Source organism: Vanessa cardui, chromosome 17 (genome assembly GCF_905220365.1).
Source record: "Vanessa cardui chromosome 17, ilVanCard2.1, whole genome shotgun sequence".
In the NCBI taxonomy this organism is placed as follows: domain Eukaryota; kingdom Metazoa; phylum Arthropoda; class Insecta; order Lepidoptera; family Nymphalidae; genus Vanessa; species Vanessa cardui.
Genome location: NC_061139.1, coordinates 10,609,601 through 10,633,221, shown reverse-complemented (window position 1 = coordinate 10,633,221; position 23,621 = coordinate 10,609,601). Strand labels below are relative to the sequence as shown.

Genomic DNA, 23,621 nt, shown 5'->3' with positions numbered 1-23,621 from the left:
TTAGGAAAAACATTGTGTCCAACTGCGGAATATATCAAAAAGGATGGAAAAAATGATGATGGAAAAAAATTGTTATAATATTTCGTAATTTTTATCACCAACGCACCATTTAAGTATATGTCAAGTATTTAATTATAAAAAAAATTGAAGCATTTTAACGCATTTAAATCAGTAATAAATAAAATAAGTTATTGTGAAATATTCGTCAAGTTGTCAATGAAAAAATATAAATAATAACCGCATCGTAACTATGCATTATATATATAATAAAGTAAAATAAATACGATACAATACTGAAGAATGTCCTTTTGATATATATAGAGACTAAAATTTCCTAAAGAAACTCGTATTTTCTTTCATACCCCAGTTACAAGAATTATTAACACAAATTAAGTAGATACATAAAGGCGCATTGGTACTATTATCTTCGATTTTGGTACAAGTACATACGTGTTAGGCTCATGTCTGAAAACGGCACGGAAGTAAGCATATTTAAAGGGAATAACAATTTGCTCGTAATTGCCTGCCAAAATCCAAGTTTGTAGGTGTTTCCTTCGTGACGAATCAGTGACTGGTTCATATTTCGCTTTTTTATAGATTTTACGTTTGGTGTTGCAGTGACAATTATCATCACGGAGGGATTGTATCCACTCCTGGAAAAAGATATCTTTGAAGGTGCGCTTAAGCTCATGGTCCTTTGAATTCACTCGGTTCATGACCTTTTTCAGTCATAATTTTTTTGGTTGGATACTTGAAACTAATTATTTGCTACACTGCAACATCAGTGTGCCAATTATACGAGCTTGAACGATAACTCTGATACGTCTCCAGATAATTCTAATTTGGGATAAAGAATATTCTGAGCATAATTCGCTCCGAAGTGAGAAAATTGGTGGTAAAAAAACATTGTTGAAGCTTAGAAGTCTATTTATAAGATATTACTAGAAATTACTCTTTTATAGATCTTCCCTCTGTCTGCGATCGAACTGCTTCGAGGCTTCAGAGTAGAACTTCTGAGTACTTTTGAACGTAACATATATCTGGTTGCTTATTTGTACCTCGATCTATTATGTAGTTTGGTGAGATTTTCAGTTAACATTTTCTGTTCCATAAAATGATAATTCAATTATCATTTTATAGAATAGTAGAATTTGCTATAAATAATAAGGAAAAATCAATGTCACTTAATGATATACACATAGGTACAGGTCTCTTGTCTAAGAAAATATATTCTTATGCAGATTGCATAACTGAATTTTTATATAATTATGTTCACTATTCGCATTATGTTACCCATAGAGCCTGCATCCATGTGGGTTGGTGGAGTCATATGAGGCAGAATTTCGATCGAATTCGACACAGGCAGTTCACACGATGTTTTCCTTCACCACCAGCTCCAGCAAATGACATGAAAAATCAATAGTGCTTGTCTGAGTTTAAACCCGCAATCAACTGTTAAGATGATCTCAGCTTATCAGTAGATACCCTTTTCTTTTTTGCCTGTATTTGCTACAGCTCTTCCTTGGTACAGCGTACAATGGTGTCATTTTCTTGAAGTAAGGTATGCCCTCGTGTTTCCCTGTTTATACTCGTACTGGAATTAACATATGTAATTATGTATATAGAAATTATTTTGGGAAAACAAATGGACACATTGGTGGTTAGATAAATAAATAATTAATCAATCAGTGATCACAGTTGCCTAAAAATGGACACGAACATGAGAAATTTCTTCGTGTAAAGCTTATTTTAACGTGCAACCAATTATGGTATCGATGATGCTATATTCCCTGTGTCAGTTATACAAGTTACTAATATCAGAAACTATTTGATGTATATAATTAGTAAACTAGTGATACCATACACGACGGGTCAACACAAAGATCATTGCATCAATAAATAATTATATTTTTCTTTAGTAGAAGTTTGTACCTAACTACAATTGGACTATAATTATTAAAAATATAATTTAACGCGATTATGTAATAATTTATATATCTATATATGTACTTGTGTCATTTTCTATTATAATTATATTTGTTTTCAAAATATTCTTAAATCTTAATACAATATAAAATACTTAATGTCTATTCTTCTATACTAGAATCCATGAACGTAACACCAGTGTAACTTGAGTTGTTAAAGGGGTCACGAGCGCCATTAGAAGTTAGTTTCTACCACAGATAATGCAATACTGCTAATTGGATAGGTTAACTGAACTGGGAATTTGAGACCAATAAGGTGTGTTAGTGGCTGAAATACAGATAAAATAGAATTCGTTTTAGGCGGACACTAATTGAGTTTTAGTTTCAGTACTATCCTTATTTTCTCTGCACTGCTAATAATATTAATTATATTATTAATTATTCAGAAATTTAAACTTAGTTACAAATGGATATATAATTTGTGCTTAAATACGAGCGAACACTACCTATAGAGTTTTTATGTATTGAATTTGTTTAATAATTTATAACGTGTTATGCCACCAAGGATAATATTCTGAAGAAAGTTGCTTATAATACTTAATTGGATTCTTCTGATGATTATAATAATAAGATCTGTGATTTCTGATTTCTTGGATTAACATAAAAAATAGCACGATATAATTTATTTTTTCATAATATCAAAATAAGTATTGCGTTAGCATTGAGTTATGTTGTAATAATAATATTTTTTCTTAGTTTTCGTTTTGGCTTAAGATTTTATCAATTTAATTTTGAATGTTACCGAAATATGTTTAATTTAATTTACTTCAGAAAATTTCTTGTATAATTGAAACATTATTAAATTTGATAAATATTAGCATCGACAGAAGTGGCGACCGTAATCTAACTTGAAAGAAAAGTTGACGTCAATTTGATTTATATTGAAGGAACGGATCGAGTAACATCAAAATTAAGTTTCAGAACTGATCAGAGAACAAGTACAAATTTGATTATCATCGCCGCGTCCCGCGCTGTAATCCGACCGGCCGGTCACTTAATTTATCTCGTTCGCATTCACTCGCAATCTTTTTCGGTGTCCCGAGCACGTTAAAAGTATTTCCAAACGTATAAATAATTTACGAAACGAGGACATAAAGTTTGCTGAGCGACCCCCGCATGCAAATCGAGTTGAAAGAAAGAAGTGTCCGCGACCGCGTCGCCGTCTCGTTCCTCCGCTCGTCTTGTGCATGCACGGGAGAAAGAGAAAGAGAACTGTGTAGATTGACTTCGAAGCAGGAGCGAGTGAGACGGAGTACGTAGTTGCGTTCCGCTAAGTGAATCAGTGCCCGCGTTCGCTATTAAATCAGGGCGCGGGAGCGGGGGTGGCGCGTGCTAAAATGCTCTTTACGGCGGGTGGGGTTATGTTTGGCGAGGGCGGTTTCTGAACGATTACTCGCAGTTCGGTATTCGCGGCGAGTGCGGTGTCGGTCGCCAGTCGCTCGTCTGGCGCGCGAGTGTTTGCGTGTTTCTGAACGCACGGTGATAATGTCAGCGCGGTGACCGCGCTTTCTCGTACGCGGTAAGGCGGGAAAAGTTCCCGCCCACAACGCAACAAAATATTTTCAGACGCTAATAAGGTAAATTGGATAAAGATTAAATACTTATTATAATAAGTGTTTTTTTTTTAATTTGAAATGTTCAAGAGTTATATTTATTCTTACAAGATTTTATTTAACTTTACCTTTTTGTATGTGTTGGTCGACCTATGACCAGTTCCATCAAATTACCTTTAACTTTTTGCTAGAATTGTATCTAGTTTTGTTATAAGAATCACGTAAAGGCTCCTAAGAGGATTAAGAGTATATATTTAAGATAATAAAATTAATTTTATTGTTAAAAATATATTTTATTACTTAATACGGATGAAATTATATTTAATAGGGATATTAATCGTTTCTGCGTTTAGATTTTATTGGTATTTTTTTTAATTATTTTTGCGTTAGTTTTGTTATTAAGATACGTCACTTATAATGAGATTTTTAATTTGTGTTCTTTTTTAACCAAAATGATAAACAAATTTTCTTTAAGTTATGACATTGATGATATTGAAAAACGAAAAAAAATACTTAATTAATTTTATAAACATTTAATAATATCATAAAAACCTTTTTTATTGTTTTAAAGTTACGTTATTAGATTATATTTTATATGCATCTATAAAATAAAAGGTTAGATATTTTAAAACAATATTTTTTTTAAATTCTAAACGGAGATTAAGTAAGCTTTTTAAATAATGTTGTCTTAAATTTTCGCGATTATTACACATTTAAATAAAACTAATTATAACGGATGAATCGCGTATATTAATTATTTTTAAACATCCCGACGTTTCGAGCACTTTGCAGTGTTCGTGGTCACGGGTAGACTCTACCCGTCATTCATCCGTTATAATTAGTTTTATTTAAAATCTTTTTAAATAATAATAGTGACACCGATAACATTAGATGAAAAGGATAATATGTATAAAACAGTTATCTTAAATTGATTAATACTTAAAACAATACATTTAATCTCATTTTTTTATTGAAAAAAAAGGCTAAATTGGCAAAACCGCAGATTAAAAAGTCAGACACTAATAAAAAAATCTTCTTGTTATAAGATCTTCATGGTACTACTATCCATGAGCATTCATGATCGGTAACATAAATAACATAGGAATACTAAAAATTGTACCCGATTATACATTCCTTTGGTGGTTGGAAACGTGAAAACCTTCTGGTACCACCCATTCATAGTATATTCGTGAATAAGCTGGTGTAATTATATGAAGGCAATAATCTTTGATTTAAAGCGATTGGGAATGAAACGATCGCCTCCTGGCTATTTCATCTCATATTAAATTTTATTTATATACCCGCTGAATTTCTTTCGCCGGTTCTTCTCAGGTCAGGGTGTTTTTTTGTCCGAACCGTTGGTAGTGTATCAATTGACCATCAATAAGAAAGTGTAATGCTTCTATATTGTATAAAGTTATTTGAGTTTGAGTTTAGAAGGGCATTGATGGTGTATGGAATAGTTAGTATTTCTTACGGCGCCAATGTCTGTGAGTGGTTCATCTATTTGCCCGTCTACCACGCCATGTTATAAAAACGACACAAATTAAAGCAAAGTAAGAAACAAGGATAAGTTTCTTTAGCTAGTACTCTCAAGTCATTGCGTTCTGTGAGCCTTTACTTTGACTATCAAAATGAAAGTAAGTATAACGCTCCGCAATATGCTTATAATATTTTGTACGTGACTATAAAATAGATACATCGCATACGACACGCCAAATATTATGAATATCGAACAAGCGGGATCAATCAGTCGCGTAATACAATAAAGGCCAATAAAAGGCCGCCAGCAATAAGCTCAATTACAGTGGACATATTGAAATGCAATTGCAGGCGCCCGACGCAATTATGACGGCGCTATGTGATGTACATACGATCATACATAAATTATATACAATTAATTAAATACATATTCCAAAGATAAGTTCTTCTACAAGCTTGAGCGGGGTTACATAATTAAAACACCCGTAGTAGCGTTTCATGTACGGCCATTAAATAATATACCACGAGATCAGGTCTAAAGTATGAGTGAGCCAGTAATGTAATATAAGCAAGGAATATAAGCATAGATTAATTTCCTGGGAAATTATATTTTTTTTTTAGTTAAACTATATTATATAAGTGTCGGTGAAAGGTAACTACTGAGTTCTTAGTCGGATTTCCGCACTCTACATTCGAATCGGTGAGATATCTCATAAGATATTAATTTGAAAATGCTTGTAAGAGTATAAAAGAATGAAGTGTATTATATATTTTATTATAAGTAATTTTTTTTTATGGTATACGTTGGCGGACGAGCATATGGGCCACCTGATGGTAAGTGGTCACCATAACCCATAGACAATGACGCTGTAAGAAATATTAACTATTCCTTACATCATCAATGTGCCACCAACCTTGGGAACTAAGATGTTATGTCCCTTGTGCCTGTAGTTACACTGGCTCACTCACCCTTCAAACCGAAACACAACAATACTGAGTTTTGTTATTTGGCGGAAGAATAACTGATGAGTGGGTGATACCTACCCAGACGAGCTTGAACAAAGCCCTACCACCAAGAAATTATAATAATTATCATCTATCTTTTTGTACAACATATGTAGAGCAAAATTCTTACTTGGAGAAGAATGACCTTGAAATAGGACGCGTGTGTAAAATTTTACAGTGACAATGATTTAATCTCAAAGCTATAACATACAATCACATAGGTAATGTGTCAAGAGGTCAGTCTTCCATAAATTAGGAAAAAGCTCTTGACTGATATAACAGTATGTGTCTTAAATTTCTAATAGTTACTTGTATCCGCATGAAATAAAACGCTCAATGTACTTGATTAGATATTAAATAGTTAAATAGAACACTTAAGTTTGAAAACATTAATGATATCCATGAAAATATAGTCAAAATAGATGAAACTATCCCAGCAAATATATGTACTCATATGAAATTAATTTTAATGAAATTTATTTAACTTAAATATTTTACAAATGTTATTGATTATTTTTTATTCAATATATACTACAAACGGCCTTACACCAGTCCTATTGGAATCGACATATTGGATTATAATTACTGGCGCCCGTCGCAATAATGATATCTATTACGCAATATTAAGACGTCTTTGATATCGATCTACGGAGGCTCTACGAAAGTGCTACGAAAGATGTAAATTCGTTTGAGATAAAAAAAAGTCGAGTTATTATTTTTTGATCTGATAGTTTTGTAGAATATCGAATGCTTTACTTTTAAAGTATTTTATGAATAATAATAAGTACTTATATTTATTCCTAAGAATGAATTGTAAACAAATTAATTGAGTTCGATTTTTTATACCTAATTCGTTTTAGAATTTATTATTATACGATAGTTAGCTAACTTTATGTGTGGTCCATTAAATTATTGAAGCGGATCTGGCAATGGCTAAATAATTTAATTTGTCAAATTCAATTTAACAAATCGTTAGTGCCGAACATGTTTTAGTTAATGCATTAGTGACTCTACTATGCAATATAGCTGAGATTTGCAGGAAGGAATGAAATTTATTCATTCACTCAAATTTCATTAATTCAAATTCAATAATTATAGTCTTTACTTATAAATGTCATTCGCTGTTTAAAAGGAACGCTAATTTATCATTTTCCATCAGCGTTTAAAATTAAAAAAAAGAATACAAAATATTCATCTCTCAAGTAAGAAACAATTGAAATATAATTAAGTAATTTATTGGTGGTAGGGCTTTACGCAAGGGAAGGTACCACCCAGACATGATATGTTCTACCAAAAACCAAACAACGGTACTTAGTGTTGTTGTGTTTTGGTTAGAAGGATAAGTGAGCCTGTGTAACTACAGGCACAAGGGACATAATAACATTGGAGATGAAAGAATAATTAAAATTTCTTGCAAAGCTAACGTCTATAGGTGATGGCCACTTACCATCATATAGCCCATTTTCCTTTCCACCTACCTAAATCAGTTTTTCTTGTATAACATAAAAAACAAAAACATATAATAAAATACAAAACTAGAACCATTTATTCACTAGCATTCATATTACTTCAAATATTCAACAGTATATTTGTTATTAACATTAGTAACTCCAATACATGAACTTTTGAAGTAGGTAAACTTTGTTTGAGGAAGGTGAAAAGGCTTTGAAATTTAACTTTAACTCGATCCCACTAAACCTACTACCGGTGGAATTATGTGCACGCTTTGAACACTACCCCACGTATTATGAGCTTTTGTGAATAGTTAAGTAGTACAAATTTAGTTGTTTGTCCATCGCTCTTGAATTCCTTGCACTATGTATGGTTATTAATATACCTAACATTAATTTTAACACATAATATTGTATTAATTTGTTTTTCTTATTAATTATTATTATACTTAGCAAATGTTTCGTACTTTTATGCCTTTATATAAATATTTTTTCAAATTTACATTATTAATATGGTATGTTATATCATAGCTTGGAAAAAATAGCTTTAAATTAATGTTAAATTATACATAGATAAAATAAAAAGTTTAAAGAATATACACTATAGTGTATACGATTACTAACATAAAATGAAAATAATGTGTTTTATCAGTAGTTCGTTTGAGTGTAACATTTTTTGGACATTTAATAATAACTAAACATCTAAAATAATAATAAATATTATCTCCACTGTCATTTAATTGAGGACCATGTGGTGAGGAAGGTCTTGAGCGTGGATGTGTATGGATATAGAAGTAGGGAACGACCAAGGCAACGGATGGATTGTGTGAAAGACGATATGGTTAGAAGTAATGTTACTTGTGAGATGATGTCCAACAGAAAAAAATGGGAGAGGAAGACATGAAGCGTTGACCCTAAATAAAAAAGGGATAAGGGCAGGAGAATGATGATGATGGTGATGTCATTGAATTGATTATAGATATATATTGTAAGAACAAACTGGGAGATATAACGTGCTTAAGATTCTTATAAATTAAAGACCTCCATGTTGGATATATTATTATATCGAACTGAGATGACCCATCTTAACCGATGATTGCGGGTTCAAAGCGCTACTATATATATGTGCTTAATTTGTGTTTATAATTCATCTCGTGCTCGGCGGTGAAGGAAAACATCGTGAGAAAACCTGCATGTGTCTAATCTCATCGAAATTCTGCCAGATAAGCATTCCATTCAGCCGCATTGAAACAGCGTGATGGAATATGTTCCAAACCCTCTCCTTAATGGAAGAGGAGGCCTTATCTCAGCAGTAGGAAATGTACAGGCTGTTACTTTACTTTACTTTACTTTACTGGATATATTACAGAAATTGTATTATATATTAAGCATTAATAGATTATCATGATATAATAATCTTAATATTATTCAAGACTATCAGTTCCAAGTTGATATTATGTAATCAGTTTGACTCGGTTTCAGAACAGCATCCCGATACTTCGGTATTAAGTTTGTGACAAATTATGTTGCGAACTTTGAGCCTTACTTACATTCTATAATTTAAAGGTACGTTTCTGTTGAAATGGAAATTATATCTTAGCAACTTTTTAACACTCAAAATCATTTACGCCAGATATACATAATTACAACTTATGAAAACTCTATTTGGACGTCAGTTTCAAATTTAATTTAACAAAAAAATATTCTATGAGGTCTCGTATCGTATGACGTATCGTATTAATAGATTAATTGTTTAAATCATGCTCATATCAAGACATCACTTAAAATGTTATCAATTAATTACCATTTAATATTGATAATCATTTTTCGTGATTTCTTAAGAGAGGCTTCCTTAACGTTGTATTATTTAGGGGTATATCGTTTAAAATTATCGATCAAAATCGTTCTTAAGACAACACTATAATTTATAACTTTTATTCTGGCTTGAGACGTCTTTTGACATCATTTATTGTTTGTAACAGTCTTGCAAATAAAATAAAACAAATTTAGAGGAAAAATCGATATTTATTGTTGAAATAAATTCGATAATGTAGCTCTATTGTAAAGTTTTCACCAGAAGCAATATACATTGATCTTTATCCGTAGAGTTTCTCCAATAATAAATTATATAGAAATATCAAACGATAATCGTTAAGCAACTTTTACAGGGTGAATGGGATTATATTAACTCGTCTAGTAAGGTATCACTACTATCATATTCTACCACTAATCAGTACTAACTAGTAAGTGCTGTGATAAAAATGGCAGGAGGGACATAACATTATAGTTACCAAGTTTGATGGCGCATTCACGATATGCCGATGTTAGTGGGTGGTGAAAACTTACCATCAAGTGAGCCAAGATTGAAAATTTTAATAAAAAAAGCATTGGACTTCTCATTTATCATCCCTAACAGGAAGACTCAGCTCCGCAACATACGCGGTTAGAAAAGTTAGACAACTAACTGATATTGATACCGCTCGTTTAGTTTATTTTGGTTATTTTCACAGTATTATGTCATATGGCATATTACTTTGGGGTAACGCTGCAGATATTGAATCTGTCTTTATTTTACAAAAGAGAGCAATTCGGTTTATTTCTAATCTTGGAGCTAGAGACTCTCTTCGGGATGTTTTTAACAGAGTAGGAATACTTACTGTTGCGTCGCAATATATTTACAACAATATCATGTATATTCACAGTAACATTGATCACTTTGATAAAATCAGTGATAATCATTGTATATGCACTAGAAGTAAGGATAAACTTATAACGCCAAGTTTCCGACTCCGCAAAGTCAATAGATCCTTCTTGGGGCAAGGTATCCGTTTCTATAATAAAATTCCGCAGAAATTTTTAACTTTGCCGTTTAGTAGATTCAAATCGTTTGTTAAAAATACATTGGTAGAAAAAGCATACTATTCGATACAAGATTTTGTAGATGATAAAAAAGCGTGGAGTTAATACCTGTTGACTTCCAAGCAGGATACATTAATTGAAATAATTGTATTTCATTAAAATGACGTTGTATTTTTTAAATGTTAAAAAAGAGTAACTACTGAGTTTCTTGCCGGTTCTTCTCGGTAGAATCTACTTTCCGAACCGGTGGTAGCTTCACTTAATTGTAAAATGACGATTCAAAAGTGCTTATAAAAGCCTACTTGAATAAAGTTTATTTTGATTTTGATTTTTGATTAAGGTGCTTTCCTTATATGTAATATTAGATAAATTAAGTATAAGTTAAGATAATCGAAACAGATATTAATAAGATTTAATACCGAGAGTATTATCAAACTGGACTGAGTCCCTAGGGATAGTCTAAGAGTAGTATTTGTAAATTCAACATTAAGTGTGAGCGCTTTTTGCTTAAAGTTACAATAATCGATATATATAAATAGCTTATTGAATATATTTTCATGGAATCAATTAGTAACACTAAAAAACAAACTGGCCATGTATAAATAGGACTTAATACTTACTTAACGCCTAAAAAAAAGTTTTAATTTTTTTTACGTTAGCCCTAGAAAAAGGTCCACAGATATCATAATCGTAATAAAAGAGCACAATGTCATGAGAGCACAAAGCGATCTTTATTCAATAAAACGACAATTGCGTCGCGACGCTGCGTCCGCATTATAATTGATTGTAATTGCTTTGAGTACGATCTAGTACCTACATAGGTTTCATCGATGTGATGTGTAATATTTATGATTACGGACATAAGTTTACTTTTTTGTAACCTTTCTTAATTAATCAACTTAGCGTAATCGACAGTAAAACAGTTTGGCTGGTAATTGATTTTCATACTAAAATTCTTACTGTCGCTACAGATTTTATATCATACATTTTTATGTTGTCGGTACTTTTTTATTACAACACCAGTCCATTCATTACCTATGTATAATAATTCATCTTTTTATGATTTTATTATCCTGCACAACCTTAGTGCGATATCATGTTTTCTATCTTTTTTTTGATAATAACAAAACATATAAGTTAAATGAGATTCGAAATGAAAATTCAAAATCAATTACCTTATAATTATAGTACGTAGTATAACAAATTGTGTATTTGGATCAATTTCTACTAAAATTTAGCTTACAAATATGTATCAACTTATAACTTACCACAAGTTCGTTTCCTTAAGGGAAACATTGTAGCATTTCAATTGTACAATTCAGTACTAATAGTATTAATGGATAATGTCAAAAAATACGAACAGATCAAAAGGAATTCCCAGCATATCGTCCTATAAACCGATTAGAGGCCACAGAGACCCGTTTACGCAAATTGTGACTGACAGCTACACCCAGGGCTAACACTCATTTTTTTATTAAATTTTAATCCACTTCTACCAACCGTGTTACAGTATTCAACGTAAAACAAGCAGTAATCAAAAGTAGTAATGAAAATAATGTATTGTATTTGTAACCTTATCAATAATAATAATTAATTATCTTTCGTTTTATTTTTCTCATTCGTTCTAAATTATTGGGTTTTGGAATATCTTAACTCACCACAAATTATTTGACTAACCATATAAAAAGGTTAGGATTTCATTTTCCAAGAGGGGAAAAATCACAGATATAAAAAAATGGGATTGCTGTGATTTAGTTGTTCTCACTCTTAAATCCTTCTTTGACAATTTTTTCATCTGAATGTAGTCAATGAAAAAGAATAAAATAATTTATCCAGCAAATATTATGTTCCAATTGGATATATTTTTAATCTGTCTGGATAATTATTATAGTCTGTTTAATTTTTTATCTGTACGGATCCGATTGTCGCGCCCCGATAGAATCATTGTCCGTTATTAATAGTTAATTTAAACTGTTCAATTGATCTCCATTACACTTTATAAAACTCCGATATTAAATGAACGAGCTGTAGAGGCACTGTGATTAAATATTATTGATTGTTTTGTTCGATACCAAGCGGGTTGAATCGTAAAATAATTTGTTTCAATTGGATTGAATGAATTTATACGTCATTCGTTCGATCTGCATTTAAATTAGGTATGTCATATATTGTTTCACCTTCGTTTCTCCCGCTAATTTAAATTTATGTCATAATTTAACGAAAACATATTTATATATTTATTAATTTCAATTGTTTTTATTCGTAAAATGTATTTTAATATATTTTATTTAAGTCTCGAGAAAAAAATAAAGGTCGAAATAAACAAAAGCCTGCCAGTCTTAAATCTATAGTGATCATGGTTCAATTTAAAAAAATCCTTTATGTAACAATATTTAAAAATCGAACGAATGAAATTTAAATATATCTTGCCAGCATTCGTTGATCAAATACCGGGTTCAATCTCAATAACGAACGCAAACACAATTTACAGCGAAATTACATTTTGTATCGTTTAATTTCAATTCGACTTCGATGAATCAATTGGATTAATTCGTATCAAATCGGATAATTATGCAGTGGCTTTCATGTTGTACTTAGTTTTAATTGGATTCGTTATTATAATTTAAATCGGTAAAGCTTCCATTTTCAAATTTATTTACAATCAATGATTTTTTTTTATTATTTTAAAATTAGCATTTTTTGTTTATGTTTTATTCAGTAACTAATTTATACATATACTGCTACAAGTCTTTAATTTTGAGATAGATATCCTGTTGTGTTAAATAACTACCAAAAGTATATAGATAAAGATTTAATTTGTAGACTTACCTAGGATTTGGGATCATAGCTACCATCGCCCATAGACCTGATCAGAAATATTAAATATGCCTTATACTGCGCGATTTCGCCACTTGCCTTGGCTAAGATAATATTGTGCATGCAATTATACTGTTTCAGTCATCTTTTGGCCCGGACACAGCAATGTCAGTAGAAAAATCTATGTTTCCTGACAATGCTAGTAAAACATTACACAATTTCACCATTCAATTCACTTTTTTAATATCATACACTAAGCACACACATGAACGTTCCAAAAATTTAAAAAATAATTAGTCCAATTAGAACAACATTAAAACCTTTTTTTTAGATGCAATTTTTTTTTAAAGATTAAAATCAGTTCTCACACGGAACACACCGGCAATATTCAAAAGACGCTTTGACATAGCACTCAAGTGTCCTACCGGTGTCGATAGTCTCGCCTCAGAATAAAATTTAAAAAAGAAATGCTAGAAAAACGAAAAATTCCTTTTGAAATTCACAATAATGTATGACAAGCTTTAGATTTAATATTCATTATATTGTTAATGAAATAAGTAGCTGAATGAGTGCGATGCCTATCTCGTTTTTGTCGAGAATCGCGTGAGAACCTTTTATAATTATATCTTAAAATATCAATGAATGGTTAATCAAGATTGAATTGACGTATGTCTGGATCTTAAATAGGCTTTAAGATAGTAAAAAATCTCTGACAACGTGATTTTTTATAATAATAGCTCGTAATCTTGCGAATAAATTTTGCATAGCTTACGATGATGTCTTCCTAAAGTCCATTCTTAAGTGAGACCAGCTATTTGTATACTAGTAGTCGCTCGTGGCTTCGCTTGCATTTAGGATGTTGTTTGTCATGGACAGCCAAAAAAGTCTATAAGCCTATGTCCCTTCTAATTCCTAATTCGTTTCAGCGTTTTGGCCATGAAAGAGCGTCAGACAGACAGAGTCTTACTTATATATTATACTTTCACAATTATAATATTAATATAGATAATTGTATTTAACTAACATTACTTATTTTTCTGCGTGAAGTTCTTGTTGGTAGAATCTATATTTCGAACCGGTGGTAGCTTCACTTAATATACTTATTTTGTAAAATTACGTTTAAAAGTACTTGCAAAAGATTACTTGAATTCAAGAATATTTTGATCTTGGTTTAAACAAATAACATACTAGCACCACCTGTATTAGCTACTAGACCAACATTTATACACATTATTATAATTACGTAAAGGAATTTTGATTAATCTCTACCACAATTTAACGTGGTCGTAACAAATTACTATAATGATTGAAGTACAAATATAGCAATCATTGAACTATATTTTATATAATATGGACAAATAACAATATAAATTAAGCCAAGTTTGTGATTATTGGTTTTTAAAACTTGTACTCGAGATGTAAGCAAAATTACAGTGCGCTGATTGTCATAATGTAACCTATTTTTAAACATTTCAGCAAATTAAATTATCCTTTCATATAAAAGAGAATCGAATGTTATACTAATTATATTCTCATGTACCCAAAACTGAAATAAAAATAGAATTAGCGAATTTCATTGGCGTAACGAAATGCAATCTCCCCCCCCCCCTCTTGTCAAGGTTGGTGCAGCAGATACGGATGCTGCGGTGGGTGTAATGCGGTAATGACACAATAATATAAATAGGATTAGTGGTTTGGGCCCCACGCGCGTAGACAGGACGAGCCAATACACTGTACAGCACAGTGATCTCTATATTAAAACTTGTAGACAAAAAGCTATATGTCAAATTTTATCCACTATGTTTTTATGTGTTATTTAAAATGCCTTGCCTTAGTGTGATAGATATCATCATATTTTAGACTAGTAGTCGCCGGCTTTGTGCGCGTTTTGGGGTGTTGGTTGTTATATGTGAAGCAAAAAAGTAGCCAATGTCCTGTCTTGAAGTTCAAGTTTGCTTCATACCAAATTTCATGAAATTCGGTTCTACGATTTAATCGCGAAAGAGTGACAGACAGACAGACAAACAGACAGAGTTACTTTTACATTTATAACATAAATAGAGATCATATTCTACAAACTAAGGTTATTTCGAATACTTTCAGTATATTCCGCGAAGAAACATACTGAGTTATAAGGCCTTCATATACACCTCAGCTACGGTTCTCGAATTGTTAAGTTCTGGTTTTAAGGATGAGTGATCTAGTGTAAATACAGGTACAAAAGCATAACATCTTATTTCCGAGGTTTAGTTATACGTTGGTATAATATGAGGAATGATTAATATTTCTTACAGTATTGAAAATTATTACCATTAGGCATCCCATTTCCTAGTTCATCTGTCTATATATCATAAATATGTACTTCTTCCTGTTGGATTACCTTGGATATTTTTGCTTTGGTTTTAATAAGTCAGGATTTTTCTCATCATCATCAATAGAAAATAAATTGTAATTAAATTACATAATAAGTAAACCTACGAAAGATCATCTTAAAATCAATCCTAGGAGACATTAAATTTATATTACGTCAATGTGATTAAATGTACAAAATCTAAAATAAGTATATTACGCCTAAATTCATTGAACAAGAAAAATGTAAGTTACCTTGGATTAATCAAATTCCCGCCGTCAAGGTTGGAGCAAAACACGTGTGTTCCATGTGGTAACAAGTCGATAATATGGATAGGATAAGAGGATTAAACCCCACGCTTGTAGACAGGACGAACCAATACAAGACCCGACACAGTTGAGCTGATAGTTTGGAAATAAAAATATAGCAAAATATCTTCTATTTTGCTATATTTTTTACAAAGAATACACATGTATGTTGATTTAAAATTAACCATTTATCGCTAACGTTAATTTAAAATAAGAATCTTTTTGCAGCTTTTAAAATAATATCATAATCAATTTTTTAACTTTTTAAATTAGTTTAAAATTTTTATAATTGAAATAAATTTGTAATGAGTAAATTGTTGGTAATTACGTGAATGTATCCAATACAAATATATTTTAAAATGAAACTTAATTTATCCTTAAAATAAATGCAAAAATTAGTAAAATATTTTGTTTAAAAAATCCGAAGTCACCACAGTGCGCTGACGTCATCAGCGGCGTCGAATGCGCCCGCGCATCGCTTAGTCGATTCATTGCTCCATTAATGTCATTTATATAAACGACTCGCCGCGAATTCGCACGTGGGTCACTAGTAATGTGAACAATTGAATTTCATTGTCATATTCCTTTCGCAAATAAAGTTATATTACGAAGTATGTGTAGAAAACTATTAAAGATGAATAAGATCGGAAGTAAAAACATAGAGGAAATGTATGTAACTATTTTAGCATTAAATTTAATTATTTTATTGATTTAAGCATTCAATTTAAAGTTGAACTAAAACATTGATTGGGAAGTCACTGGCCCCTAAGATACGGGTTTTCCTAGTTATAGGGAACAGGGCCTCTGTGAGATATGTATTTTGAGAAGAATAAATATATTTTGATTTGATATTTTTTTTTTAATTTCGATATATTCGATAGACTACTTACATTTTGAATTCTTTTTTGTATTAAAAGCACATGATCACATATTACCCTTGATTCACTTGTTCCACTGTTTTTACACTAGTACCCGAAACCACAACATTACAAAGTATTTTAGTTTGGAGATAGAATATATTCTATCAAGGTACTTACCTCGGAAATTTCATAAAACCATCAAGTATTTTTAAAATCATACGTAACTTTAATAGTCGACAAGAAGTTACTTTAAAAAAATCGGTTAATATATTTTTCTAATTATTTTATATTTAATATTTTATAAAATGGAATAATATCATTAAAATTTTATACTTTTGCATGATTTAATAATTTTTAAACATAGCAAACCTAGCCATCCTAACACTTTACTAAATATTTATTAATTGGCAAACATATAGATATGTAAATCGGTTTCAGACTTTTTTAGAGTTATCTATGATTTTGTACTAAAATAAATCTGAATAAATTACTACGTAGCAATTGCGTTAAAAAAATAATGCAACTTTTTTGCGCGGTCTGCTAGCGGACGCGGTCCATCACTACTATTGCAATAAAGGACACGACACACATAAATCAATTAATTTCGATCAGCAAATTGCTTTGGTGCATCGCAGTGAACGATGTTACGGACTAGCGGTATTATATGGATGTGTATTGCTTCTATATTATAACATAATTCGTATTAGCGACTTTATTTTATATCAGGATGATATTAAATTAAGTTAACGAAAATGTTACTTATTTAAAAAAGCTTTTATCACGTTTAAAACATCACTTAAATGTTAGTTTAGTGAAAATCGTTTCGTTCGGAATGTTTTTAAATTAAAAAATCAACATACATATATTATTATTTTTTTATCATTTACTTAATAAGACAAGCACGCATTCCAATGCCTTTCAAATTCTGTATGAGTTAAATTATCCGATACTATATAAACGCGTACCATTTTAGTTACGGTTTCATGAGATAGAAATATAATATACGCATTAAAAATGCATTTATTTCTAAGTTGTTTGTATAATTTATATACGATATGAGCATATGAAAAAATTGGCCCAAGTGTCATAAAGTAATTTTTTATCTCTGTAATAATATTTTGACAACTGAACTACAAAGTACTAGATGTGCTATACAATAAAACCTTCGCCGAAACATTTCTGCTTCCTGTGTATTCTGATATAAGTTATACATATTAGTTTAATAGAACGCATAACAAAAAAACTACATAATTTATACATTTACTTTAAAGATATAAAATACCAAAAATAACGTTTACTATTTCAGAACAATATTATTCATTTGAAATTCCAATCACGATATATTTCTTAGACGACAGCGTTACAAATTGAAAGGAAACTTTCATTTATCATCGTGATAGCCGTCCATAGCATAGCAACTTAATATTCAATCAAACTATGTAACTAAGATGAAATTATCTGGTATTGGGGTTCGGAGCGGATACAATCGCGCTATTGTTGAAATGATAGGCGATTCTATGCACGATACCGATCACCTTTGATTGCAGCGCCTTGTTATTATTAGTGTATGTCGGTCTGTTTGCACTAATGCTAATGTGGGTAGTTAGATCGGAGTGCTAAGAGCATTGATATTTATACGTGATCAGAATGTAGAGCGATGTTTGCAATGTTTCGTATTAAATATGCATATGGGATATGTTTGGAAGGTATATTTAATATGGTTGGGTAATCATTCTAATGTGACGTCATCAGTATTTTTCATTCAGTCATACTGAAAAGTGTACTACGCATCATGTGAGTTAATTTAAATGAAGGTGTTGCAATTATAAAAATATCATTCGAAATTTTAAATCACTAATATTCAAAAAATCTATTTCGAGACTTTACCTCCATGTAGAGGCATCGACGTAGAGTGTATTATATAACACAGGGTGTAAAACGTTAAATTTTTTAAAGGCGTTTTTTAGATTATCGAACAATTAAATTTATACCAAGCTACCGAATCATATACTATAATATTTGGGGAATATTTTTTGCCTAATATACCAAATTTTAAATATCGAAGACTTGGATTCTTTCCACCATTCCTATATCTGTTGTGTGACAAATATATACATACTTATTTGTTTATAAACATGAACTATAATGTTCTGTTTCTATTTATCCAGCTGGCGAGCGGCGGGGCTGCTGGTCGTGGATTATTCTGCTACCACTGCCCGCCGAGCCTGCCGCCGCACCAGCATCGCCTGCCCACACTGGAGTATCCTTTCACGGCTTCACATCCTTGTGAGTAACAATTTTTCTATCTATACAAATTAAATATGTGCTCCATCTATACATATATCTATTTTAAACTAATACGATATTGTTTACATTAAAAAAATATATTTAGTTTTCTGTTTGTATTAATATTTTGTCAGTCCATCATAAATATTTTCCTATATATAAGAGCTTCTAATATTATTTTGAGAGATATTTACACTGAGTAATCTAATATTCAATATTGGCAGAATAAACGAATAATCTGCAAGTTATTATTAAGTCTGCCTAACGCCCAAAAATAGTTAAAAAATATATCTATGTTTAAAAAATAATCATTCGTTCCTTTGTCATATTCTAATAATGTTGCCAGGCTATAAAATACATTTAAAGAACGGATCTTAAGGTCTCTTGATACGTTAATATATTATTAACTCAACTGTTACACACGATCCTAACGCTCACCCTAGATTTGCTCTTAACACGTTCATGAGCCACGTAACGATAATAATATATTAAATGCAATAGAACCAAATAAACATTTATTATTCTTTAACAATATTTCTTTGAAAAAGGCCGTATAACAAACGATCTTTAATAAAATGAGTTTTATAAATAAACAACGGCTTCTCCTGATTTTGTACGGAACACATGGCATCAGTATTGTATTACCTGATCACCGAGATGGCCTAGTGGTCAGAACGCGTGCATCTTAACCGATGATTGCGGGTTCAAACACAGGCAGGCACCATTGAATATTCAGGTGCTTAATTTGTGTTTATAATGCATCTCGTGCTCGGCGGTGAAGGAAAACATCGTGAGGAAACCTGCATGTGTCTAATTTTAAAGAAATTCTGCCACATGTGTATTCCACCAACCCGTATTGGAGCAGCGTAGTAGAATATGTTCCGAACGTTCTCCTTTAAAGGTAGAGAAGTTCTTAACTCAGCAGTGGGAAATTAGCAGGCTGTTGCTGTTGTGGTACCTGATCGTAGCGCCACCTAACGGGTATCTGAATCATCTAGAGACACACACAAAGATTCATTAAAATCGCCGCAGCCGTTTAGTAGGATTTCAGTAACATATAGACGTATGTCAAAAACATATAAGAATGTTATATCCTCCAGCCGAAGTTGTTCAACTTTTCCGTGTCTTAGTTTTTTTTGGTCATGTCTTAGTTCTCGCCTTCACCCACGCCCCAAGGGCTTATGAAGAAATTGTTAAAAAAGTACACAAGATTATACTATACTTTATTCAAATAGGTTCTTATAAACACTTGAATCTTCTTTTGTATCGTAAAAGTAAACGTGAAGCTCAAGTCATTTAAAAAAGTATCAGGTATTACCTAATTTTACCAATTAAAATAAAAGTATTAATAATTTAATAATTCAACGCATACAAATTTCAATTTTTTTTGTATACATATGTATGGAGTAGTATACTCCTCTCGTTAAGAAACTTTAAAGTTAGCAAATAAAATGAAATTAATTGTAAGATTACATTATAGCAGTGCGATGCAGTAAGAAATCGCTTCGAATCAAACTCGTAAAATATTGACAACTGACTTACAGTGACATACGTCATTTTTAATACGTGTAACCTGGAAATTTTATAAATTAGTGTGTCGCCTACGAGAAGATCTCGTTTATTCTACAGATTTTTTTGAATATCGAATCTTATGACTGACGTTTTGGTTTTGGTTTCAATGTCATTGTAAACTGACGACGTCTGTTCGCTCGTTTTACATTTGTTTTTTTTTATACAGCTCCGCTCTATAACCAGCTAGTATTTTTATAGCTAAAATTAAGTTTTTTTAAAAACGTAATATCTAATGAAATTGCATTCAAGAATAATCTTTATTTGCCTGCACATATGGGGCAGGAGATCTTCAAAATGAGAACTTAACCGATCTTCTACGTGCTATCGCATAATCACCGGAACAAAAATATTTTAGTCAGTATCACATATTGCATTCTGATATTTTAAGTTCGTGTTCTATGGTAAATTTTAAGTTTCTTGTTATAGAATTGCCTAACAGATACGTAAAGTCACACATACATAGGATAGGTCCGTAAATTCGTTCCGACACATACAAGTAAAGTAGTAACTGCATACCGTAATTGCATAGTCCAAGAGCGTCGATTAGTTCACTTGTAGGTTGGCAAACTTCCCTAACTCAGTTTGTAAAAGCCACAGCTCCCAGACTAACTGCGTTACGCCGGTTCATCATTCTCTTGTTCCAACTCGCTATTCAATTTCACTTCTTGGATTCTATTTTGATTACTTTCATTCGAACGTAATCATATTTGTTATTTTTAGAAATTAACTTAAATTAATGTTATAATTTGTTTGTTATTTATTATTTTAAGAAATCTGTAGTTGTGTTTAAGTTTTTAAAATTGAATTAAAATTTTCCTTATAGAATAAATTGATCCTTAAAAACTACTGTATTTTAAATTATTAATTCGTTTTAATGTATGAAATGAAAATAGATACCATTGAGTAACGATGTATAGACCAGTGAAAAACTCAAATTCCGTAACAAGTTGAATTAAAGAGGTAAAAATCAGATTCTTCCATCCTAACCGGTTCACGTGTCCAAACTCCAAGGGGTGGTAATGTGCTAATGAATAGAAGGCAGGCCGGGGTGCCGGGAGCCGAGAGGGGGTTGCGTAGGGTGGCAGGGGGCGTGGCAGGTCCCCCGGGATTGGTCGCCGCCGGCGCCATCTATTATTCATAAAATAGTTTTTGAGTCGCGCCGCCGCTCGCTTTAACTCTGTTACAAACTAACCTAATAAGCATCATGTCACTTCGGATTAGCCCCGGCGCGTCACATTTTTACTAACGCACCGATCAAAGGAACTTAAATGAGTTATTTTATTAGTAAAACGACGGGGACCGTCCGTTTCGCGAATTGGGTAAATTTATTAATTTTTAAAATCTATTAACGAATTGGGAGCGGAGGAACTTTTTAAAAGCGGGTATAAAAAGCGGCTTAAGCGAAAGTATTAAATATGTAGGGGCAATTTGAAGCTCTCGCCGGCCGCGGTCTCATTAGTGCAATCACGGACTCAATAACTGGACACCTCATTACCTTCGTTTTATGAATTATGATTTTATTTATTTACGGACGAAATATCACTCAACAAAGAATAATAATAGTAAAGTTTTAGATGTACTTTAGCTAAATAATAAACATTAAAAAAATATTAGTTGTAAGATGTAGACTTAATGAAAATATACAAAAAAAACAATAACTATCTAAAAAGTGTATATTTATTTGACTGTCTGCGGGAAGATCAACAAGCTTCCTAAGGAGTCGTTATTCATTTACACTTATATCTACTTATAATTATATAACAAACAAACAATTCTTATCAGGAAAATATAATTATCAATAGTAAGGCATATTAAATATAGACTAAATTTGATGTTTAACGACGACCTAAAAATTAATATTCTGCTACTATTGATTAAAAATATTTTCATATAACAAAATTAGGGATAGATTAAGTAGTAAAATCATATTTTATTTCATTGCAATATTATATATAATAAAAAAAATAGTCAAGAAACATGCGGAACCCAACAGTATTACAGATTGCATCGCTCTCGACGCGGTCAAACTTTCCCGCTGCACTTAAAGCGGCCCGAGTTCCGCCGGAAGCTGAATACTTTTTAATTTCCGCCGCCGAGGGATTTTTCTACTCGCTGATGAACGCTTAATTATTTATATTCAATTAATATAATATTTACAAAGTCGTAATCTGCGCTTTGGATAAGTATTAAATTGTAAAGACTTTTCGAATGATTAAAATACGTTTCATAAATTTAGATAAGTTTAAAAAAACAATTAGATATTTTGCATATTAAATTACTGCGATTATTTAGACGATTAATAATTGTGCTTTTTTTCGACTTGTATAATGAAAAAAACACTACATATGGGTAATTAATATTAAGCTTATTATTTATCCTGTATACGGGATTGAGGGTCATAGTTTCTTAAAGTTTTCACACAGCCTTTTGATCAATAAGAATATTGTAACCATAGCGATCCGGCCGACAAGATCGACATTTAACCAGCAGTCACTTATAAAAAAATATGTGAAATCGAACCGTGTCCATTCCAGAAAGGTAAAAATTAAATGTCGGTCAGACTAAATAAAAAATATTTTTAAACATATACGATCAGGTATTTATAGGTTAAGGGTTAAATTATAGCATAGACTTTATTAAAATACGCTGTGTAATATGTATAAGAAGATTATTAATAACAACAATTCGTTTACCCCTCATACATAAAAAGGTTTTGAGTTCATATATTTATAAATAAAATGTATAAAAATTATATAAAAAACTATACAAGTTTTATTCAATAACACACATAATCGTGCAAGTAATAACAGAAGTGATAAAGTCATTACCGCCGAAGACAGCTGTAATCCAACGCATTGAGGGTAATTTCTTCTCGTAACGGAATGACATTACCGGCTAGAATAATAGGAAAGCTATGAAGGGGAGCGCCCTAGCGTTTGTCATTGATTCTATCGCACTAGGGTGACAGCGATTCTCGTCTTTAGTTTATATCAATTGACCTGTTATAAATATTGCATTTTTTAAGGCAAATATAATTTTAAATGCAGTATTTTATAAGTCACCAGCACCGGCACCATATACGCGGTAGTGTTT

The 23,621-nt window shown here is 31.4% G+C and overlaps 1 protein-coding gene across 1 annotated transcript in view; it reads left to right on the top strand.

Annotated features, from left to right (window-relative positions):
• The first annotated feature begins 3,397 nt into the window (after positions 1–3,397).
• Positions 3,398–23,621, top strand: part of LOC124536920 (lysine-rich arabinogalactan protein 19-like) — a 70,832-nt gene continuing 50,608 nt past the window's right edge. Inside the window, exons 1-2 of the mRNA XM_047113587.1 lie at positions 3,398–3,562; positions 18,839–18,956. The gene's annotated coding sequence lies outside the window, so the exon portion shown is untranslated. The remainder of the gene's footprint in view (positions 3,563–18,838; positions 18,957–23,621) is intronic.